The sequence below is a fragment of the Panthera leo genome, chromosome C1 (assembly GCF_018350215.1).
Source record: "Panthera leo isolate Ple1 chromosome C1, P.leo_Ple1_pat1.1, whole genome shotgun sequence".
Lineage (NCBI taxonomy): Eukaryota > Metazoa > Chordata > Mammalia > Carnivora > Felidae > Panthera > Panthera leo.
In genome coordinates, this window is record NC_056686.1 from 189,246,531 (window position 1) to 189,268,498 (window position 21,968).

The 21,968-nt window shown below is 39.3% G+C and overlaps 1 protein-coding gene across 1 annotated transcript in view; it reads left to right on the plus strand.

Annotated features, from left to right (window-relative positions):
* PARD3B (par-3 family cell polarity regulator beta) overlaps positions 1-21,968 on the plus strand; it is a 1,004,169-nt gene that overhangs the window by 42,190 nt on the left and 940,011 nt on the right. The window lies entirely within an intron of this gene.

The window sequence follows — 21,968 nt, forward strand, 5'->3', positions numbered from 1 at the left end:
TGCTATTCTTACTCTAAACTTGCTATCTTAGACTATTCTAGAAAACACAAGAACACATGAGCTCAAATTCCAGTTTCTAGTGAAGCTGTTACCAAACTTTGTTGCACACTGGAACCATCTGGAGATTATTTTTGAAAATACTGTTGCCTGGTTCCCGCCCCCAGACATTCCGATTGAATCGGTATGGGCTATGACCTGGACATTGGGATTTTAAAAGCTCTCCAGTCCCTCAGTTTTGGATAAAGAAATTCAGGTCTAGAGAGATTGTGAAGTTTTCCAGGGTCACATGGTTTTAAGAGCAGAGACAGGATTAAATAAACAAAAGTCTCTTGACTCTTAGCTCAGGGTCTAGAAACCACTCCAGGCCTTATAAACAAAGGGGATTTAAAACAGTGCATTGTCCACAGAGATGATGCAAGAGTTGGGGAGGCACATTGGAGATGGTGAGGCAATGCAGAGAGCAGCAGGAAGCAGCTACAACACCCCTAGGGCTGGAGAGATGATGGGAACGGGTGGTGTTTCTGGATCTCAGATGCCAGAGACATCTGGGAGGGCGCTAGAACCCCAGTGGGGGGTGGGGGGCTAGCTGGCAGGAACTGAGACTAATAGAGGGAATTGGAGATGCCACCTGATGCAGAGGAGGAGAAGGAGAAATAGCCTCTCTTCTCTCCTCTTGCCCATGTGCTCTAGTCTTGTCCCTACTGGTTCTTCCTATTGGCCAAACCAGTTGGGAAGTATGGTTCCCTCCAGAGCAGAAGAGGGAATGCACCTGAGTGCAAACCAGCAGGTGACCAGCTTTGTGGCCTTTCTAATGTATTGAGGTCCTGTGGAACAGAGATGTTTGGTTGCTGCTATCATAAAGGAGGCTCTTAGGGCAGTTTCTCGGTAGATAGATGTAGGTAGAAGAGGGAACCACTTTTTTTTTTTTTTTTTAGGAATAATCTTCGTTTTTAACGTTTACTTATTTTTGAGAGACAGAGAGAGAGTGGGGGAGGGGCAGAGGGAGAGGGAGACACAGAATCCTTAGCAGGCTCCAGGCTCCAAGCTGTCATCACAGAGCCTGACACAGGGCTTGAACCCACGAACCGGGAGTTCATGACTTGAGCTGAAGTCAGAGCTTAACTGACTGAGCCATCCAGGCACCCCAGGTATAATCATTTTTTTTTAAGTAAACTCTACCCACAATGTGGGGCTCAGCCTCACAACCCTAAGATCAAGAGTTGCCTGCCCTACTGACTGAGTCAGGCTCCTCAGGAATAATCATATTAAAACTTATAAAACTTATAAAACTTATAAAATAATAACTTAATAATCATATTAAAACTTATAAAAATATGTTTTAATAAACATATTAAAATACAAGATGGAAATCTTATATTCATTTTCATAAGTAGTGTGATCGAAAGGCTTAATAGAGGTTGCACCTTTTCCTTAATATCCTCTCTCTTTCTGCTTTACTTGAGGCCCATCTCTCTCTCCCATTCAGTATGTTTGTTTTTACAGTCCTTATATTTAAAATATATGTAAGTTTAAAAAGACCCATTGGTAATCTTATCTGTAGTAAATCTTAAACATCTGTTTGAGGACTACTTTCTAGACATATCACCTAAAGGCTGATGATTTCATGTATGTATATGAGATGACAGACTTTGCCTTTGTATACCATCTGAAGATATTTTTAAAGAAAAATGGAATTACAGTACATAGCATTTTATTTGTTCTGCCTGATGGGCCAAGTACTTGGTACCCAGCGGAGCTAAGCCGTATGTACTGCTGTTCTAACAGTAGCTCCCCGTAGAGCTCAGCGTTCTTTAGACTTGGATAATGTGTCTGATGTCATAAAGAAAGGTTTATTAAAATAAATACAATATCATATTTTCTTTCTAATGATGTCCTGCCTAATTCCATCGGAAATACATACTAGATGATATGATATTATATTTATTTTAACAAGCCTTTCTTTATGACATCAGACACATTATCCAAGTCTAAAGGTGTGCCCCTGTTTTGAGAAAGAAGCTATTTAAACACTTGGAGGTTTAAGTGCTTCCCCAAGGTTACCAGCAAGGAGCTGCAGAGGCAGGGTTAGAATTGGTTGCTAATTTCTAGCTTTTCGCTGGAATTGCCAACTACAGATTCCAGTAATGCGTTCTGACTTTATTTTCCATCGGAATTAATCTGCAGTTAATGATAGCCTTCACAATCAAAAAGAACACTGAGGCCCAGAATTGATGACTTCCATAAATCTGCTTCTTTCCAACGTATCCACAAGGTTTGCCAGAGAGGCAGCTCCTGGTGTGTTTCTTATCCCTTAGTTAATTGGACTGCTTTTAGTGTTTGGGAGTTTTTATACTCTTACATAGTACTTGACTTATTAATAGTAAATATTAAATATAATAAATCTCAAAACTTTAAGCATTTTGTGCTATTACCTAATTTTTAAAGTACATGTGACGAACCCTGGTGAATATAGGGTATTTTACTTCTATTGTGTATTCTTGACAGAGAAATTGGGATCTACAATGTGTTAGAAAATTCTCCCTGAAGTATACAGGGGTGCTAGATAATGTACACCACCAAATCCTCCAGACCATATTATAGAAACACGATATAAAAAAAGAATGAAAATGTTTTGTTTCAGGAAGCTACTGACTCTTCATATCCTGTAAAATGGTGTGTGTGTGTGTGTGTGTGTGTGTGTGTGTGTGTGTGTATGACTGAGTGTGTGTGATTTTTTCTTTTTAAACATGAGCAAGTTTGCCAACGGTGTGGGGTGTGCCAGTAAGATGGAGAAGACATAACTTATATGAAAGAGCCAGAAAACTCATCCTAAGAGAGATGTTTATAGGATAAATCTTACCTTTTACAGGACATAGGGAAGATAAAAAGCTATTTTATGATGGTTAATTCCGCCCGGATTACTACATTACTTAAAACTGAGAGAATCTTTTAAAAAAAATTGAATTTTCTATTTTCCATCTACCTTAATTACTTTATGGCATTTTTATTCATTGTAGGCAATGAATTGTCCGCAGATAAATGGAATTGTTGATAGACACTTTCACTTTGGAGCTTTTCTATAATCTAAATGTGAAGATAGTTGGATTGCTTTATGAGGACATTTAAATATAAGAAGTAGCTTTTTATGTGTTGGATTAAAGCAAAGAAAGCCACTTCACCAATTCTAAATTCCTTTTATAAAAGCCCTGAATTACTAAAATGAAGTTCATTCAGCTCAAACATAATCAGTCCTTCTCTATTTTGCTCTGAGGGAGAAGAGCAGGCCCTGGGTCATCTCAGATGGCTTTTTATTTGCTCATACAACTTTCATAATACTCCGAGGGAGGGTGTACATTGGAATTACTGTGGTATTGATCGAAGCGGAAAAAAAACACACTGCAACACGTCATGGTATCTGACTTTAGAGCTCAAACCAATCGCTTCTCATGTGGTTGTGTAGACTTAGTGAATTGGACCTAGGCTCTCTTGGTCATGTCAGATTTAGAATTCTTTCATGCAGAACAAACTAAACAATATGTGGGAGTTACAGGAACCCATTTATCATACACTTAATGAGAAAAAGCTGGCCCGTAATAACACAATGGTTTTTTAATATCGAAGATGTTGAAACTTATGGAGGAAGCAGGTAACCTGTGTATTTAATTCAAGGACGGAATCATAAGAATTCATCTTAGGGAAGGCCCTCACCATTATTTAGTGCTGGATATTTTACTTTGGTTCCTGCAGAAACTTTCATCTCCCGGTATTTGAAATGCAAATATTTCCACTGGGCTTTTGGTTTCTTTCATGGTTTTCAAAGGCTCTGCATCATTATATTTGGTAATTTCATTTACTTTGCATAATTGTTCCTAATCTTTATTTTTAAATTAAATCTTATTGTAGAATACATCAGTGAAAGGTGCTTTTTTCATTTTATATTTGAAATATATCCCTTAAAATGGATTCCCAAGTTTACTTTAAAAATAAAAAAAAAAAAATTGAGAGAAAAATTCTATTCCCTTCTTCCTCCAAACAAGGAACAGTCCTTGGTGAAAAACAAAATTAATTTTTTTAAATCTTTTTTTATTTTTGAGAGAGAGCGAGCGAGCGAGCAGGTAAGGAACAGAGATAGAAGGAGACACAGAATCCAAAGCAGGCTCCAGGCTCTGAGCTGTCAGCACAGAGCCAGATTCGGGGCTCGAACTCACGACTGTGAGATCATGACCTGAGCCAAAGTCAGACGCTTAACCAACTGAGCCACCCAGGCGCCCCTCCTCCCCCATTTTTTTTTTTTTTTTAACTAGAATCATTACATTTAAAAATGGAAAGTATCTATATCAGTTCCCCTTCCATGCAGAAGCCTTTAAGCTCTGGTTTCCAGAGGACACAGAAGGTTGGGATGTTTCTACTTCAATCTAAAAATCCCCTGTTCCTTCGACATCCCTCCTAAAATGTGGTTTCCACATGGTTCTGGCTTTGGTTTTCTCTCTTTTCTCAAACTCTTTGGGATACCACATTAAAAAAACAAAACAAAACTTAGCAGATGTGATTAAAAATTTGTGTTAAGACTAGGTAAGTATTCCTGAAGCCTTGTTAGAGTGCTTAGGGCGGGGCCCTGGCAAGTGAGACCGGTGGAGGCTTTGGACAGGACTCTCTGCCCTCAAGGAGCCGCATATACAGAGGTTCAGACAATAGCACATGTCTATGTGGTCTAATTAGGGCAGAATAGAAGAGATTCTGTCATTAGGACATTAGGTAGAAAAATATGTTAAAAGTGCTAGTAGCAGAGTGGTTGGAAATGTTCATAGGGAAAGAGGGGCAGAGCTGAACCTGGACAGTTAAGATGGGGAACAGAGGCATTGATGAGGGAATAGATACGGAAGCAGGCTTGTAAGGAGGCTGATCGGATTCAACACTATTTATGTTGGAGGGTAATAGCAATAAGAAGATGGGATAAATGAACTGGGACCATATACTAAGAGGCTTTAAATGCCACTGTGCTGACTTTGAATTTGACATTGAAGTTTCTGGGGAGTCGGTGTAGGTTTTCTAGCCCTGGTGGGACTGAACGAAGGCATTATTTTTATCTGTATTGATCTGTTTGGTCTGTTTAGAATGCTCTGCATTGGGAAGAGAACAGAATCTAGGAGTCCCGTTATAGCTATTACACAGGGTTTTACGAATGTTTGAGAGGTCCAGCTTAGGATGGATGAATCAGAAAGGAAGGAATTCAGGTAAGAAAAATCAAAAGGATTGCTGGAAATAGTCAATGACAAAAAGTCATTGAATTTCAGGTAACTATGATTTTTGATGCAGGTGGCAAGAAAAATGTTGGTGCCCTTGACAGAATGGGAGTATTAGACGATGTTATGATTTTTTTTTAATGTTTGTTTATTTTTTTGAGAGAGAGGGAAAGAGAATGTGAGCAGAGGAGGGGCACAGAGAGAGGGAGACAAAGAATCTGAAGCAGGCTGCAAGCTCTGAGCCATCAGCATAGAGCCTGATGCAGGGCTCAGACTCACGAACTACGAGATCATGACCTGAACCGAAGTCTTACACTTAACTGACTGAGCCATCCAGGCCCCCCCCCCCCCCCCCCCCAGAATGGGAGTATTAGGAAGGGGATTATCTTGTTTCATATCTCAGAGTTGAAATATGGAAACTTACTAGCTGTGTGCTCTTGGGCAAATCATCTTCTGTGTATGAGATTCTTCAAAGAGAAAATAGGCATGTGATCTCCTTATTCTAAGATTATGTCGAGGACCAATGAAGTAGGAGACAGAGACAGGAAGATGACAGAACCAAACAAAAAGTACTTCAAGTGTTCTACGTGGACAAGATGGTAATACTTCTAAAGGAAGTAGAGTGGTAGAAATAGGGAAGTGGGTTTGGTATGAAATAGGAGGTTAAGGTGGGATCATCCAGCTGTGTAGTAGTTTGATTACAGGGACTGGGTGAAACCTTTGAGGTCCATCTTCTGCCCTTTGGCTGAAATCATCGTCCCCAAAACAACTCTGGTCATTTCCTACTCAAAATGCTTTTTGTAACTCTTGTTTCTCCTTGTTCACAGTGTGAATCTCTACCTTCTGCTCAAGGCCTAAAGGCCCATCACATCCTGGCCCCAAAATACTTTAAAAAATTATTTACTGAACATTATTTAAATGCTCACCAAGGGGCAGGCATTGAACTGAGTTCTGAGGAGAGGGAAGTTAAGAGGCAGGGTCTCTGTCCTCTAGTGGATATCCTCTATCCTCTATCCTCTAGTTAGAAAGTGTGTGATACAGCCAGATATATAGGGGACTATAGAAAGAGAGGGAGAGGAATACCTAATGCATATATCCTCTCTGAGATGAGAAAGGTGGCCAGATTCAGGGAGGGCTTCCTAGAGGAGGTGGGCTGAGCTGAGTTTTTGGGTAAGAGTAGGGAGTCAGGGCAAATGAGAAGTGTTGGGGGGAGGAGGGTGTTTTAAATTTCCTTTGAATCCTGTCATCCAGTTGCTGTTCCACCTAGAGCTTGAGTCATGCTTAGATAACCCTGGCCATTTCTCAAATGTGGGAAAATGGGGTTGAGGGAAAGAGAATATTCCTGGACCGTGGGAGAATGAAGGAAGACTAAACCAGGACTCCTTCAGACAGGTATATATAGGGCAGCTGATTAACTTACTCAGATGGAGGCACTTTGAGGAATAAAATGAGGGTGCTGTTAATAGTATGCCTGGACCACAGGGTAAACTTGGACTACTCTAGGAAAATCAGGATGTTTGGTTGCTCTAGGCAGAGAACTTCCATCTTCTGTGGTCACAACATCATAATAAGCCTCCTCCTGGCTGTTAGTTGGCTTGGGAGCTGTCTCCTTATAGGGCTTCTCTTTGGGATGGGCGCAAGATCCAGTTCTGCAGAATAGCCTTCCTTAGGGAAATGGGAGGACTATGGACTGGATGTGGAACTGAGCCAAGTACCTTCCTCTTGGCCAGGAGAGACAGCAGCGTTCTGGCTGGGTGGGTGGTGGTATGGGAATCCTGGTGGGGAGCAATCCCAACACTGTCCCTAGTTTCAGGGTGAAGATTGGGTCCCATGAGCTGATTGGTTGTGGGAGGGGCGGGGACTTGCTTTTGAGAATCAGCAAGCCCTGCTTTCCAGTTTGCCATTGATCAACTGCTATCCTGGGCAGTTTCTCCCCCCCCCCCCCCCCCCCCCCCCGTCTCCTTGTGACTGTGAAAAATGCCTGAGAAAATGTTTGTGAGGATGCTATTCAGAAGGACACCTTCGTTTGTGGATGCTTTATTGTACATTCTTGTTGACATGGATGCTGATGTCAATGATCAGTCATTGAGGGTCTTTGCCTAGCTATCTCCTGGGTGTATGAATGGTGAGATTCAGACTTTCATGGCTGGGCTAGGGAGAAAGGATCTGGGAATAACAAGAATTAAAAGAAATTTTCAAATTATGTATACAACATAAAATAGGGTTTTGTTTTAAAGATAGGCAGTGAGCTTTTCTCTATATATTGTGGTTCCTTCAGCATTTGTAATAAATTTAATATCTCCAGTTGGGCTTCAATAACTTTAACGGAGAAAAATTGCAGTTTTAATAATAAGCTCGCGTTGATTGCCTACTTTGTCTTTTATATTAAAATGAATGTTGCAATTACTATGTGTTAATACTCAGTAAACTATGTTTCTTTTTCATTTGGAACTAAAAAAAAGTGTTACTTCTAAGCAGGCACGCACAATTTATCCTGGTAAATAAAGTAATTCTAAGTGTGCATGTATATGTTTATTATGAAGCCATCTTTCAGAATGCACCAAATGGAAAGAGAGGGAAGCTGATTGTCTGTTATTGTGGAGCTGACAGAATGTTTATTAATGGCCATGGATTTGAAATGAGCATCTTACTAAATGGAAGTCTTGGGCCAACCTCTGACCCTTTTGTCTTAAAGGTTTGAGAACAGATAATATGAAAGAATACCAGCTTTTTTCCAGATGGCTGCATGCCTGATGTTCCTTTATGTTTAGCTGTCATTCAAATATGAATGCCCAGTGATTATAAGTGTCTCTTTCTCTTTTCTGGACTGAAATGAAACCTTTTATGCATTGTGTGTTAAAACAGATTAACTGTTTGGCTCATCAGTAGGGAAATTAGAACAATAGCTGCCAACTCAATGGTATAGTAAAAGAATGTCCTTAGGGGCTTAGGGGTAAGGTTCATAAGCAAATGGTGTGTCCAAGTGTCAGGCTTGGGAAAGATGGGTGGGTTATAAAAATATTTCTCCTGAATTTTAATTTTATAACTGCATCTGGATGAGAGAAGAAGTATCACGAAGAAGCATGTAGGATTTGGATAAAATTTCCCCAACTTCTTACTTGGCCCGTCATTAATTTCTTGGAGTTCCCACTGTGCAAGATGAATTAAAAATGATATGTTTATCTGTAACGATGTGTTTTATTATGAAAGCATAATGCAGAATTACTATAGAGTGTTATTCTACCTTTTAGTGTGCTAAAATTGTCTCTTAAAATTATACATATTTGATAAGAGTCTCCTGGATGGATAATTTGGGTATCGTTTTTTTTCTACTCATGCAGCAGTTTTGTGATCTGAAAAGCAAGTAAGGCAGACAATTGTCATTTAGGTATGGTTGAAATACAGACCTGTCGGGGTGGCAAGAGAGAAACTGGCGACCCCTCAGTGACCTCTGCAGCAAAGGCAATATAGGAGATGGCTGGAGGCCAAGGGTCTGAGGGGACCAACCATGGCCATTTTAGAAAGCTGGAGTACTTTTTACTTACTTACTTACTTATTTATTTTTAAGAATTTTATTTAAATCTAAGTTAACATATAGTGTAATAATGGTTTCAGGAGTGGAATTTAGTGATTCGTCACTCAGCTATAACACCCAGTACTCATCCCAACAAGTGCCCTCCTTAATGCCCATCACCCATTCAGCCCATCCCTCCACCCAACACCCCTCCAGCAACCCTTAGTTTGTTCTCTGTATTGATGAGTCTCTTGTGGTTTGCCTCCCTCTCTGTTTTTATCTTATTTTTCCTTCCCTTCTTAAAATGCTTGGTTGACTCACATTCTCAGCAGGGAGTAGAAAGGTGGCTCTCCTTTTCCCTGGAAACCCATACATTGAGTTAAGTCTGATATTTTTATGACCTAGTGGAAGAAAAACAGCATGTCTCATCCATTTTTTAATGAATTGTAATAAAAGATGTGTTTTTTGGTAGTTTTTGTTCTTCATGGAAAAAAACACAGGAAAACCTCCCTTGAAAGTCTGTTGTTTAAAAAAAAATTTTTTTAATGTTTATTTAATTTTGAGAGAGAGAGAGCGAGAGAGTGAGAGAGAGAGAGCAGGGGAAGGTCAGAGAGAGGGAGACGTAGAACCCAAAACAGGCTCCAAGCTCTGAGCTTCAAGAGAGCCTATACCAGGCTTGAACTGACCAACTGTGAGATTATGATCATGACCTGAGCTGAAGTCACACGCTTAACTGATTGAGTCACCCAGGTGCCCCGAAAATCTGTTATTTTAATAACAGTTCTTTGATGAAATAAGTGATGAAAATAAGATTAACTCAAATAATCAGCTCTTCCACTTTTAACTTCATAGGATATTTTTGATGTTTTAAATTTTTATATACTTGTTTCATGATTTATGCCCCGTTTTTCTTTTATAACAGCTTTATGGAGATATAATTTACATACCATACAGTTCACACATTTATAATGCACAGTTCATTGCCTTTTAGTGTATCTGCAGAATTGTGCATCTATTGCTAGAATTTTAGAATATTTTCATTACCCCCCCAAACAAACCCAACTCCTCTTAGCCATCATTCCCTAATCCCCTCAGCCATTGGCAAACCCCTAGTCTACTTTCTGTTTCTGTAGATTTGCCTACTCTGGGCATTTCATATGAGTGGAATCAAGAACCAATATGTGGTCCTTTGTAATTAGCTTCTTTGACCTGGCGTAATATTTTCCAGGTTTGTCCGTGTTGTAGCACGTGTCAGTACTCATTCTCTTTTGTAGTTGAATGATATTCTCATGTATAGATTTACTACATTTTGTTTATCCGTTCATCTACTGAGGGACATTATTTGGTTTGATTTAATTTTTCTAGGTGAATATTTAGCAGAGGGAGTGATCTCATTTGCCAGACAACTCACGAATCAGAAATGACTTCTACCCACAACCATGATTTGCTGCCCATGACCAGCACACTGTAACACTTTACTGGTGGCATCTAAGTATTTTGGTGTGAAAATGACCTTACTGAATGAAAACTTCACTGAGGAACTCATCAGTGGTGCCCTGACTGCTCCTTCAAATCCAAAACTCTGTCATAAGGACCAATATTAAGTGCTTATGTCACTCTAAGATGTCACAAAGTGGCCTATCACACTTGCCTCCTGAAACAAAATTCCAGAACTGAATAAATGCAAAGGAGATGAAGGAATGAAAGATCAAGGAACTAAAGTAAAAACAGATATGGGGTAAAGAGAAGTTATCCTCATTACCACATGGGGATGAGGTCAAATGCTAGTGCTGGAAGATTGACGTCTCTCAAGTCTGTATACATTACTCACAAAAATCATCGTTTTGCTCTTCTGGTGCATTTCTATAAATGCAGCATCTATAATGCCATCTACCTAGCATGATGAAAAACATACAAAGCATAACTCCTCTCTGTAGAGTTTCCCTATATAAATTTTCACAGTGATGGCAAAGAATTAGGATGGTCACCACTCTGAGTAGGATGGTGGAAGGAACCCGGAGAATGTGACAGTAATGACCGTGTGGAGAACTTGCTGTGTTCGAAACACATGTACTGAGCCCTCACACAGATTTAAGAGGCATCCTTTGAATAAGTACGCTTCCTTTTTTTTTTTTTTTAAGTTTATTTATTTATTTTGAGAGAGAGAGAGAAGGAGAGAGAATCCCAAGCAGGCTCCTCGCTATCAGTGTGAAGCCCGATGTGGGGCTTGAACCCATGAACCATGAGATCACGACCTGAGCTGATACCGAAAGTTGGACACTTAACTGACTGAGCCACCCAGGTGCCCCTGAGTAAGTACTCTTATGTCCATCTTATAAGTGGATAAGCAAGGGGTAAGTCATTTTTTTTTTCCCAGTATCAAACATCTACCTAGTGGTGGAGCCAGATTGTCCCCAAGCCACGGGACCCCAGAAGCCCTGCTGTGGATCCCAGTGCTGAGGTGCTACTGCAACTTTTCAGTTTCCCATGACCTCTTTCCTTTCCCCACTGAATTTTATCGTCGTGTTTCCTAGCGGAACATAATGTTTGTCTCTCTTTTAGGTAGATCTGCTGGTTTATTCTCTGACCTACAAAAATGACGCACAATTGGAGAAAAAGTCAGAAAATACAGCATAAAGGAAAACAAAACAAAACAAAACTCAAACCCTGCCGTGTAGATAGCACAGAGTTAAAGGAAGATAGAGACCGGAGCTAGGATGGTGTCTGTGAGGTGGTTTGATCAGTTGCCTTCATTCATTTTTTTTCCACTGTCATTGTATTTAAGTGCAAAAATCTGAGTGTTGCTTGCAGTGGCTTGGCTAGAGAAATGTCTGTTCTTTAGGGTCATGAGTCTATCTTCTAGAAAGGGCTTCCTTTAGAAATTTCCTGGAGTTGTTTGCAAGTGACACAGGGTGCTCAGATGCTGCATCAGTTCAGAAAGTCCTGTTTGACCCTTGGTGTATCTTTGTGATATGGATGTTTCTTTGTCTCGGGAGGAAAGTTCACTCAGGATGCCTGCCTGAGATACCAAGAAGATAGTTTCTCTCTCTCCAGTCTCCAAAGAAGAGCAGTGTCTAGCCTGTTTCTGTTTCATCCCCAGCTTCCTTCTTACTGACTGTGGGAATTCTTCTCTTTCTGAATCATTAATGGTGGATCTCATGATGAGGCCAAGCATTGAGAAGGTGAAACACTGAGATGGAGTCTGAGGGTTTGGGCAAGGATGGTCACCATAGGGGATGGTGTGTTCAAGACCATGGTTGGTTTGTCTGTTGCTCCCCTTCCCTTAATGCTGGTTACTGCCTGTGTTTGTAGAATATCTGTGGTGGGGAATGAAGGGGCATGGAAGGAAGAAGCTGGGCAGGAAGAAACAGTTTACAGAAAACCAAGCATTATTGCCACATATTAAGTGGTGGGACATTTATATATTTTATCCAAATAAAAAGAGTCCTTTTGTAAGTTCTTTTCATCATTTTGGGGCTAAGGAAACTAAGTTTCTGAGAGTCACAAGACCTTATGTCTTGTGGATACAAGTCAAATGGATACAACGAGGGTATATTTCCAGTGTTTCATTTCCAGTGTTTCATTTGGTTTGACTTTTGTCTTATGTTTTGTAATAATTGGAGACCTGGCCAAAATTGAGACTCAGAATTTGATTTTGAGGGGAGACGAGACTGCTGTGCTATGGGGTCAGTTTGAATTCTCCAGTGAAACAAGGAAATGGGATTGTATTCATTCATTCAGCAAACCTTTTTTTTTTTTTTTTTTTGCAACTGATTATTTGCAGGTGCTGTGGTGCTAGGCGCTGTAAGAACATGTATTCTCTTGCCATGGAGCTCTGTCTACTGCATATAATGACAAATAAAAACAATATAGCACTGGGAGTCTTGTGATGGTTTTTGATAGAGAATGCGTTTCATAAATCCATTTAGAATTATTAAGTCAGATAAAGGAATATAATATCCTTGGTTTTTGTTGTCTAATGGCCATTGTTTCCTTCTTTTTTATTAAAAAAAAAAACTTTATTGTGAAACACTTTGCAATCGTGTATTTATCACCCAGCCCTTTAAATCATCAACCATCTTTTATTCTTTTTATGTGTCTTTTGTTCCTACTTGTTTTGCCTTTGTAGGGATGCTGAGAGTCTTGGAGCAGGGCTTCCTGGGTGGTAATGGAACCTTATGGGACATTATTTTCCAAGTAGCTTTTTAGATCCCTTTTATTTTGCCAGTCTGGAAACAAAGAATGGGTGACACATACCTATTTTTTGAGTAGTTTAGCAAAAAGACAATAGAATGGTTATTTGACTTCCATGTTCAAGGATGAATCCTGGTGCTCATAAAGGGGTCTGCCATTTGCTGGCTTTAGAGGATTAGAGGTTTGTTTGGTGGAAAAGCGTACAGAGTGTTAGTTGCAAAAAACCCTCAGCACGTACAAAAACACGGAACACCCTCCAAATAATCTTTTGAGTAAGCGAAGCTTAGCAAGAAATACAATTGCAGAGAACATTTGTATTTGTGGCTTATATTTATATGTGTGTAAAGGCAGCAATTTCAGGCTTTTAAGGAATTAAGCTGGCTGGAGAATTGGGTATGGGAAATTAACCTGCCTAATTCATTGGCTTGATTTTGGTGGTGCTCGGGATCTGTGAAGAGGACCCTATTCCACGCTACTGTGTAGTGCCTCCACAACTCCTTGATGAGAACAGAATAATTTTTCTCAAGTGCCAGGGGCTGAGGTAGGTTTTTTTGTGGCAGAGATCTGAACCAATGATGCCTCTCTGATAAATAAGAGGTTCCCACGGATGAGTTCTCACTAATTGGTGCAGCCCCTTCAAAGTCTCCGGGTGTGGATGCCTTTGTATTTGTTGGTCAGAGTTCCCCTGAAACTATTCTTTTTAATCCCACCTGTCTCTCCAGCCAAGGTGTTGGAAATGGTGACGTATCAGTGATGGCAACCTAGCCCTGGAGAGTGGAGAGGAGGTAGTTGTTTGCATAGGATTATACTGCTAACATGTGGGAATGTGCTTTGCAAACTCATTACATTTGTTAGAGCAGGGGAACAGGTGATATTGACCCTCTTCTACTCTGAGTAAACAGTCTTACAAGGGCCGGTGAGTGGTGAGCTGGGCCTAGAACTGGTCTTCCCTGTCGGCAGCTTGCATCGCTGTGCGTAGGAGAGCCTGCCGCGTTATACGCACTTGGTAATTGTTGGAATGAATGAGTGGACATATTCCAATCCAGGTTTTTCCAGAGTGGGCTTCATACAGCCTTGGTATTAGGAAGAGATCTTTGGAAAATAATTTCACGGACAAATAAGTTGGGAAATGTTAGTCTCTGGTAGAGTCACTGAAGATTTGAATATATTTTGCGGCAAAGGAATCATTTTTTTACCTTTGTTTAATCCGGTGTATAAAACCATGTGATTGTGGTGCCTTCCTATCTATTAGTGTCCCACAGAATAATTACTGTTATGTATAATAAGAGCCTTTGGGAAATAGAGCTTCAAATGAATAGCTTTCCCATAGTATTTGACATTGACCAATTAAGACGACCAGATAAAAAATTAAGCTCAGATCTGGGCCTCCTGCTTTTGTCTTATATTCATTCCGTTAGTTCTGTTTTTGAAGACTCCACTCCCATGTCTATCTTGATGATTTGGACTTCACATTTCTTATCCTTCCCTATTTCCTGAGTTACTCTATTTGTGCATTAAAACAAATTTCTTCTTGTAAGAATAATACATGATCAAGTTGGAAAATTAAAAAAATATAGATACATAAAATGTACCATTCTATTTATAGTCTTATAATCCCACTATAAGAGATAATATGTTTCTATGTGGCTGTGTATGTCCTATGGAGCCAGATTGCCTGACTTCAAATTTCAGCTCTTCTCCTTACTAGCTGTGTAACTTGGGGAATGGTATTTAGCCTCCTGCATTAATTGTCTCATCTCTGGCACGAGGATAATGATAATGCCCATAGAATGGAGTTGTTATGAGGAATAAATGAATTAACATTTGTAAAATGCTAGGAGTGTGTGCTAGTACCTGTGTGCTAGTACCTGGCACACAGAACTTGTATAAGAGGTAAATTAAAAATGTGTCTGTGTTAAAATGTCAATACTACCCAAAGCTGTCTACGCATTGAATACAATCCCAATCAAAATTACACCAGCATTCTTCTCGAAGCTAGAACAAGCACTCCTAAAATTTGTATGGAACCGCAAAAGACCCTGAATAGCCAAAGTAATATTGAAGAAGAAGACCAAAGCGGGAGGCATCACAGTCCCAGACTTTAGCCTCTACTACAAAGCTGTCATCATCAAGACAGCATGGTATTGGCACAAAAACAGACACATAGACCAATGGAATAGAATAGAAACCCCAGAACTAGACCCACAAACGGATGGCCAACTCATCTTTGACAAAGCAGGAAAGAACATCCAATGGAAAAAAGACAGTCTCTTTAACAAATGGTGCTGGGAGAACTGGACAGCAACATGCAGATGGATGAAACTAGACCACTTTCTCACACCATTCACAAAAATAAATTCGAAATGGATAAAGGACCTGAATGTGAGACAGGAAACCATCAAAACCCTAGAGGAGAAAGCAGGAAAAAACCTCTCTGACCTCAGCCGCAGCAATTTCTTACTTGACACATCCCCAAAGGCAAGGGAATTAAAAGCAAAAATGAGCTATTGGGACCTCATCAAGATAAAAAGCTTCTGCACTGCAAAGGAAACAATCAACAAAACTAAAAGGCAACCAACGGAATGGGAAAAGATATTTGCAAATGACATATCGGACAAAGGGCTAGTATCCAAAATCTATAAAGAGCTCACCAAACTCCACACCCGAAAAACAAATAATCCAGGGAAGAAATAGGCAGAAAACATGAATAGACACTTCTCTAAAGAAGACATCCAGATGGCCAACAGGCACGTGAAGATTCTCAACGTCACTCCTCATCAGGGAAATACAAATCAAAACCACACTCAGATACCCCCTCACTCCAGTCAGAGTGGCTAGAATGAACAACTCAGGAGACTATAGATGCTGGTGAGGATGTGGAGAAACGGGAACCCTCTTGCACTGTTGGTGGGAATGCAAACTGGTGCAGCCACTCTGGAAAACAGTGTGGAGGTTCCTCAAAAAATTAAGAAAATAGATATACCCTATGACCTGGTAATAGCACGGCCAGGAATTGACCCAAGGGATACAGGAGTGATGATGCATAGGGGCACTTGTACCTCAATGTTTATAGCAGCACTCTCAACAATAGCCAAATTATGGAAAGAGCCTAAATGTCCATCAACTGATGAATGGATAAATTGTGGTTTATATACACAATGGAATACTACATGGCAATGAGAAAGAATGAAATAGGGCCTTTTGTAGCAATGTGGATGGAACTGGAGAGTGTTATGCTAAGTGAAATAAGTCATACAGAGAAAGACAGATACCATACGTTTTCACTCTTATGTAGATCCTGAGAAACTTAACAGAAGACCATGGGGTAGGGGAAGGAAAAAAAAAAAAAAGGTTAGAGAGGGAGGGAGCCAGAACATAAGAGACTCTTAAAAACTGAGGACAACAACAACAACAAAAAAACAAAAACAAAAAACAGAACAAACTGAGGGTTGATGGGGGGTGGGAGGGAGGGGAGGGTGGGTGATGTGTATTGAGGAGGGCACCTGTTGGGTTGAGCACTGGGTGTTGTATGGAAACCAATTTGACAATAAATTTCATATTTAAAAAAATGTGTATGTGTGCATATGTGTGTTCACATAATATTACACTGTATGCATATATCACACATTATTTCAGCAGTATACCATTGTTGGATATTCAGGTTGTTAGATTTTTCACAGTGATGAACAGTGCTGTTGTGAACATCTGTCTCTCAAATTTTTTGAATAGCCATCGTTATTTCCTTAGATTGATTCCTTAAATTGGAACTCCTGAATCAATAGATGTGTATGTTTGTGAAACTTTGGTACAGTCTTCCTACAGACTTTAGTAAGAAATCCGATGAGTTCTGATTACAACCATGCTTGAGAATGCCACCTTTTTTCACTTTTGTTAATATGAAGGGGTGAACATTTTGCCATTTAAGAAAGCAGTACTGGGGTACCTGGCTGGCCCACTCGGTAGAGCATGTGACTCTTGATTTCAAGGTTTGTGGGTTTGAGCCCCATGTTGGGTATAGAGATTACTTAAAAAAAATCTTTGAAAAAAAAAAAACAGTACTAATGGAGTTAATTTCTGCTGTGTGTGTTTTGCCTTTGGCTGTTGCTATTTATAGTTTGAAAGAAAAAAATGGACAATAGACACTTTTTGGGAGAACTCTTTCTATATTAAGGATTTTAATCCCTTGAAATATGCCTTGCAATTTTCCCCTCCTTTTCCCTTAAGTTCCTTCTCCTAATTCTCCCATTTGCTTCACTCGGTTGCCTGAATATAGACTTTTGTAGCTCTTTTGCCTCGTAGTTCTAGTATAGCTTAAGTGAACATTTACAAAATATCACTGCTAACACTATCCATAATATCTTAAAGAAAAAACATGCGGAGTATGGTACATTGTCTGATGAAGGGCATAGGGCAACTTTTAAATGAAATTTGTCTGTAGAGGAAATGTCTTTGTATTTTCTTTTTTGTCCTAGAACTGAAGTGATGAGTTTTCAGTCTTTAGAAGTAACACCCATTCATAGTTCATGCTTTTGTGATGTTGACCCGTACTTTATAGGTCTGCACCATTTTATTTGCAAAATGAATGAAAGGGTATGTGAGACTCATAATATTAAGTGATTGTTTTATATAGACTTACTGAGCTAGATAGTTGAATCTTTTTGTCCAATTGTTTGGTTTAAAATAACATAAAAAAATAAGATTTTTTTTCCTGAATAATTCTGTTAATAACGAACTTGAAGTTTTTGTTTGTCCCCCCATAGGTAGACTAAGAGTGGAGTGGAGAGATTTCTTTCAAGGACTGATCTTTAAGCACATTTCCTGGATATAGACCTTAAGACCTTTATTTTATAATAATGGAGGTAAAATATTTGATGCATTGAATCTTCTCATGCATATAACCTCGTTTTCTACTCCATTTATTTGATAATTGTTTCATCATTTCAAATTCAATTTGTAATAGCAATGAACACTCTTTAATATTTTTCTAATAAGGATTAGTTGGAGAGGTTAATATGGTCAGAAATTTAAAGAAGCTCAGAGTCATCTTAATGAGTGTCAGGTAATTAACCTACATGAATAGATTAAAGAAATCAAGCAGGCACGCTGATGGGTTTTCCTTTCAAGTTCAAATTTAGAACATCATCTGTGCAGTGGTTAGGTCTTACACATTAGATGGTGATTGCTATATTGTTTTTTAATATATAAAAAACTTAACAGTGAAACGTTATTAGAATTCCTCATCAAATTTGATTAATTGAAGAATGATTATGATATGTGATATGAATTTTGAATTCTTACATGTGAACGATTTTTTTTTTCAATAAATAGTCTCCTCCAGATGAATTCCTTTGCAAATCAGGAACCAGCGCTTTAATATAGAGATCTCCTCTTACAAGAACAAATCATAATGTAAAACTTAAGCAGCTCAGGAGCTGCTTCATTTAGGTCTAAACTTGCTGAAAATGATTGTCACTATTATCCTAGGGATGCTATTTTTCAAAGTGAGATGAAGAATTACCTCTTTCTGCGGTCACCATAGGATTAAAAGACAAGTTCTGGAAGTGATCCTGAGTGGTTCCAAGGCAAGACTTCATCTAAATTATTCACATGGATGACCTGTATCTTCTTAAGGAATTCTAGAAATTTATGGATGATTTGTCCTTTGTTTAGCTAATTACAATTGAGTTGATCTAAGCTATTTGTCTTTCTGGCCCTACTAGAGGTGGTATACAGTTGCTACCTTTTTTTTTTTTTTTTTTTTTTTTTTTTTTTTTTTAATACGGCAATTCTAGGTCAGGGAGAGGCTCAAACCGGAGATCATTTGTTTTGATCCCCTCTTTGAGGGTGAGTTATTTCTGGTCTTAAGCAAATAGCATTGGTACACAATCTGGATTTGTTCTTCAGCTCTGCCGCCTGACGTTTACTCCTTCAGCCTTACAGTTCTGTTTTGTACAAGGGGGACACAAATTTTGTCATGTGGACAGAATGAATGAGATCTTGCTTGTGGAAACATTTTGTAAATCTGCTAAGTAATGCAAAGGTCAGATGTTTCATTGTTAACTTCGTAGGACAAGCTTTTTCTGTCCATCTTAGGTACGCCCCTCCAAGCTGATATACTCACTTTATCTTGACTTAGTTTGCAATCTCCTGTTCTACTCCCTGTCTACAAACCCTGCCTAAGAATTTCCTTAAATAGTAGCAGAAAGAAACTGCGAAAATCTGGTAATGAGTTCCAAGGAAGGTAGAATGTTAGAATTAGTTGTATACACACCATTTCTGACCTGTGAATGGTAAAAATGTCAGTTGAGGTCATAATGTTGGATTTTAATCTGCACTTTGTGGCCTGGTTGTTTCTCATTGGCACAGACTTTAGGGCCAACTCTCGCCACTATATAGCCAACTATTCAAAAGGGAGACCAAGTGAAATCAATCCTTTTTGGGCTCTTGTTGTGTGAACATCTCTGTGCTGAGAGTTGGTGTGAGCAGGTGAGATACAAAGATTAAAAAAACAACAACCCAGAAATTTTAAACTTCTTACTCTGGTTAGAAGATGGCATATCACATGAAAGTTAGAAGTTGAAAAAGCATCTCTCAACCACTCCTTTGGTGATTTGGATTTTATATTCTGTTTCCCCAGCTATATTGGGAATGGTAAAGAGCTATCTTTATAACACTTTGTATTGCCATGTTGACCAATGCTGTGGTTTACTCTTAGCAGATGCTCAGTAAATATTTTGAATCAAGCTATAGAGCCAGGATAGTTATAAATCCCTCTCTACTTATGAGAATAACAGTTAAGAGGACAGTTATTACTGATGCTAGGTTAATAGCATCCTCCGAAACTCTAAGGAGAGCTTATTTAGTTCTCTAAATTATATAGCTCTGTGCTCACTTATTTATCTTTTAAAGTGGTCAATAAAGAGCTTCTTGCTCAGCACAGGAACAAGGAAGTGCAGCAGAAAAGTCTTTAAAGTCAGAAAAGTTGAAAATACTGAGTCCTTATCACATAACCTGAGGCATTTGAGTTAATTTCCTCTTACGCCTTTGTAACTCCTATTTTATTAAATGTGCTGTCTGTCAACCTCTGAGAGTTTTCTTGATTTTTCTGGATCTGGCTGTCTAATGGCACATTTTGTTTTAGAAATACAGTGTTTTAGCTGTGGTTGAAATAATTTGTGGGTCTTGATTAATTTACCAGTATTACTTCAGAAATCCTCCTAAAACGAATTTCGGTGGTTATTGTTTGTTAATTTCTCTGCTGGGGCACATTAAGCCTGAGAAGTAAAGCGATCTGCAAAGTCTGTGTGAACTGTTTGGATCCCTAAGGACCATCAAGAACAGATAATGAAAACACTGAAAATTTCTCCTCCTAACGTCAGTGTTTTTCTTTAAATCAGGCCACAAGGCATTTTTCATTGTCCTAATAACCATCTGTTATAAAAATGTAGAACCTTAATGCCTGGTAAGTACATCCTGCTAACTGCCTTATAAACTACGCTGATTCACTCCTCACACCAGTGCTTTTGGCTAATTCCAAAGGGGACTCGGCACACCAAGAATGTGAAGAATGCAGTGCAAAATCCAACAGGAGTGTTGGAAAAACACTTCCGCCCTTGAGTTGCACTCCGTGTTGGTGTGAAAGAGCTTTGTTCATTTTCTGCCTTAGTTTCCCCTTCAGAAAACAGTGACACGCCTTTCCAGGGGAGTTCACCTGGGCACAGACTGGAATGATTTTGTCAGGTTCAGGCAGCCCTCTCTGGGGTAAATCCTGGGGAGATTTCCTTTCGCCTGATCTGCTACCACCTGGCACGTAGTAGGTATGTTTGCTGGATGAGTAATCAATATTTATTGAAGACTATTTGGTTATTTCCACTTACACGTGATAGCACCGGCTGACGAGGGTGACACGATTGCGTTTGTCATTACTGACCTCATTTTCTAATCTCTGAATATTAACACTGTTGAGACAGAGCATTTGTTTTATAGAAAAAGGTGTATTCTTTGTGTCTTTGACATCCTGAGTGCTTTTCCTCACCACCGAGAATTGGACAAGGACAATGCTTTGTTACAAAAGGGGCGGAGGTCATTTTGATATCTTGTATTTAGCTCTATTAATATTCTTTAGATTTTACTCCGGAATTCTTCATATCAGAAAAAAAAAAAAAGTTTTAATATCAGCACAAGAAGAAAATACAATCTATGTGGTGGTGAGTGCCCAGTGCAAATACTAAACTTCTTTAAAATGAAATTTTCCCTTGAAAAGCTGTTTAACATCCAGTCTTTCCAATAGAGATGTTGAAAGCAGAAATATACGTCTGCTCCTCAAACTCCTATGTTTTCACTCTTTCCTGAAACATGCTGAGAAACTGAAAACATTTACTTCATATATTTAAAAATGTTTGACTGAAGTGATATACACACGCAAGTCATTTTAGATTTCTTGGGAGGAGACATTGCCCTTCTTTCTGATGTTATCTTTTACTCAGATGGTACCTGGAGGTCATCTCTGCAGTTTGGGGCAATCAAACCAGACCTAGGAAGGCTTTTGTTTTTATACTTTCTTTGCTTGTAAAGCAATAACGTATTCATGGTTAACTGTGAACCAGAGGCTCTTAGTCCTGGCTGCGTATTAGAATCACCTAAACACTGCTCCCAGTAATTGCTTTGGGCTGGGGCTCAGGATTTGGCCGATTTAAAGGCTTCCAAGATGCTTCATACGGCAGCCAGGGCAGAGGATGGCAGTGGAGTGAGCCAGGGAAGATGGGTAACGATGTAAGTTTTCATGTAGCACTCATTTTGTGGTGAACTGGCCTTTTTGGCTCCATTTTTGTTGTGTAGATGGTTTTGATTCTAATCTCCAACCTTAGTCTAAGAAGCACTTGGGGTAGTGGAACTTGCTAAGAATACCAGTCCTTGGGGCCAGTGCACAGGTTCTAACTCAGGGAAGTGAGGGGTTGAGCACACCAGCCAGTGATTTTAATAGAGATGGTTGAATTTCAGGGTTCCTTTAATCACTG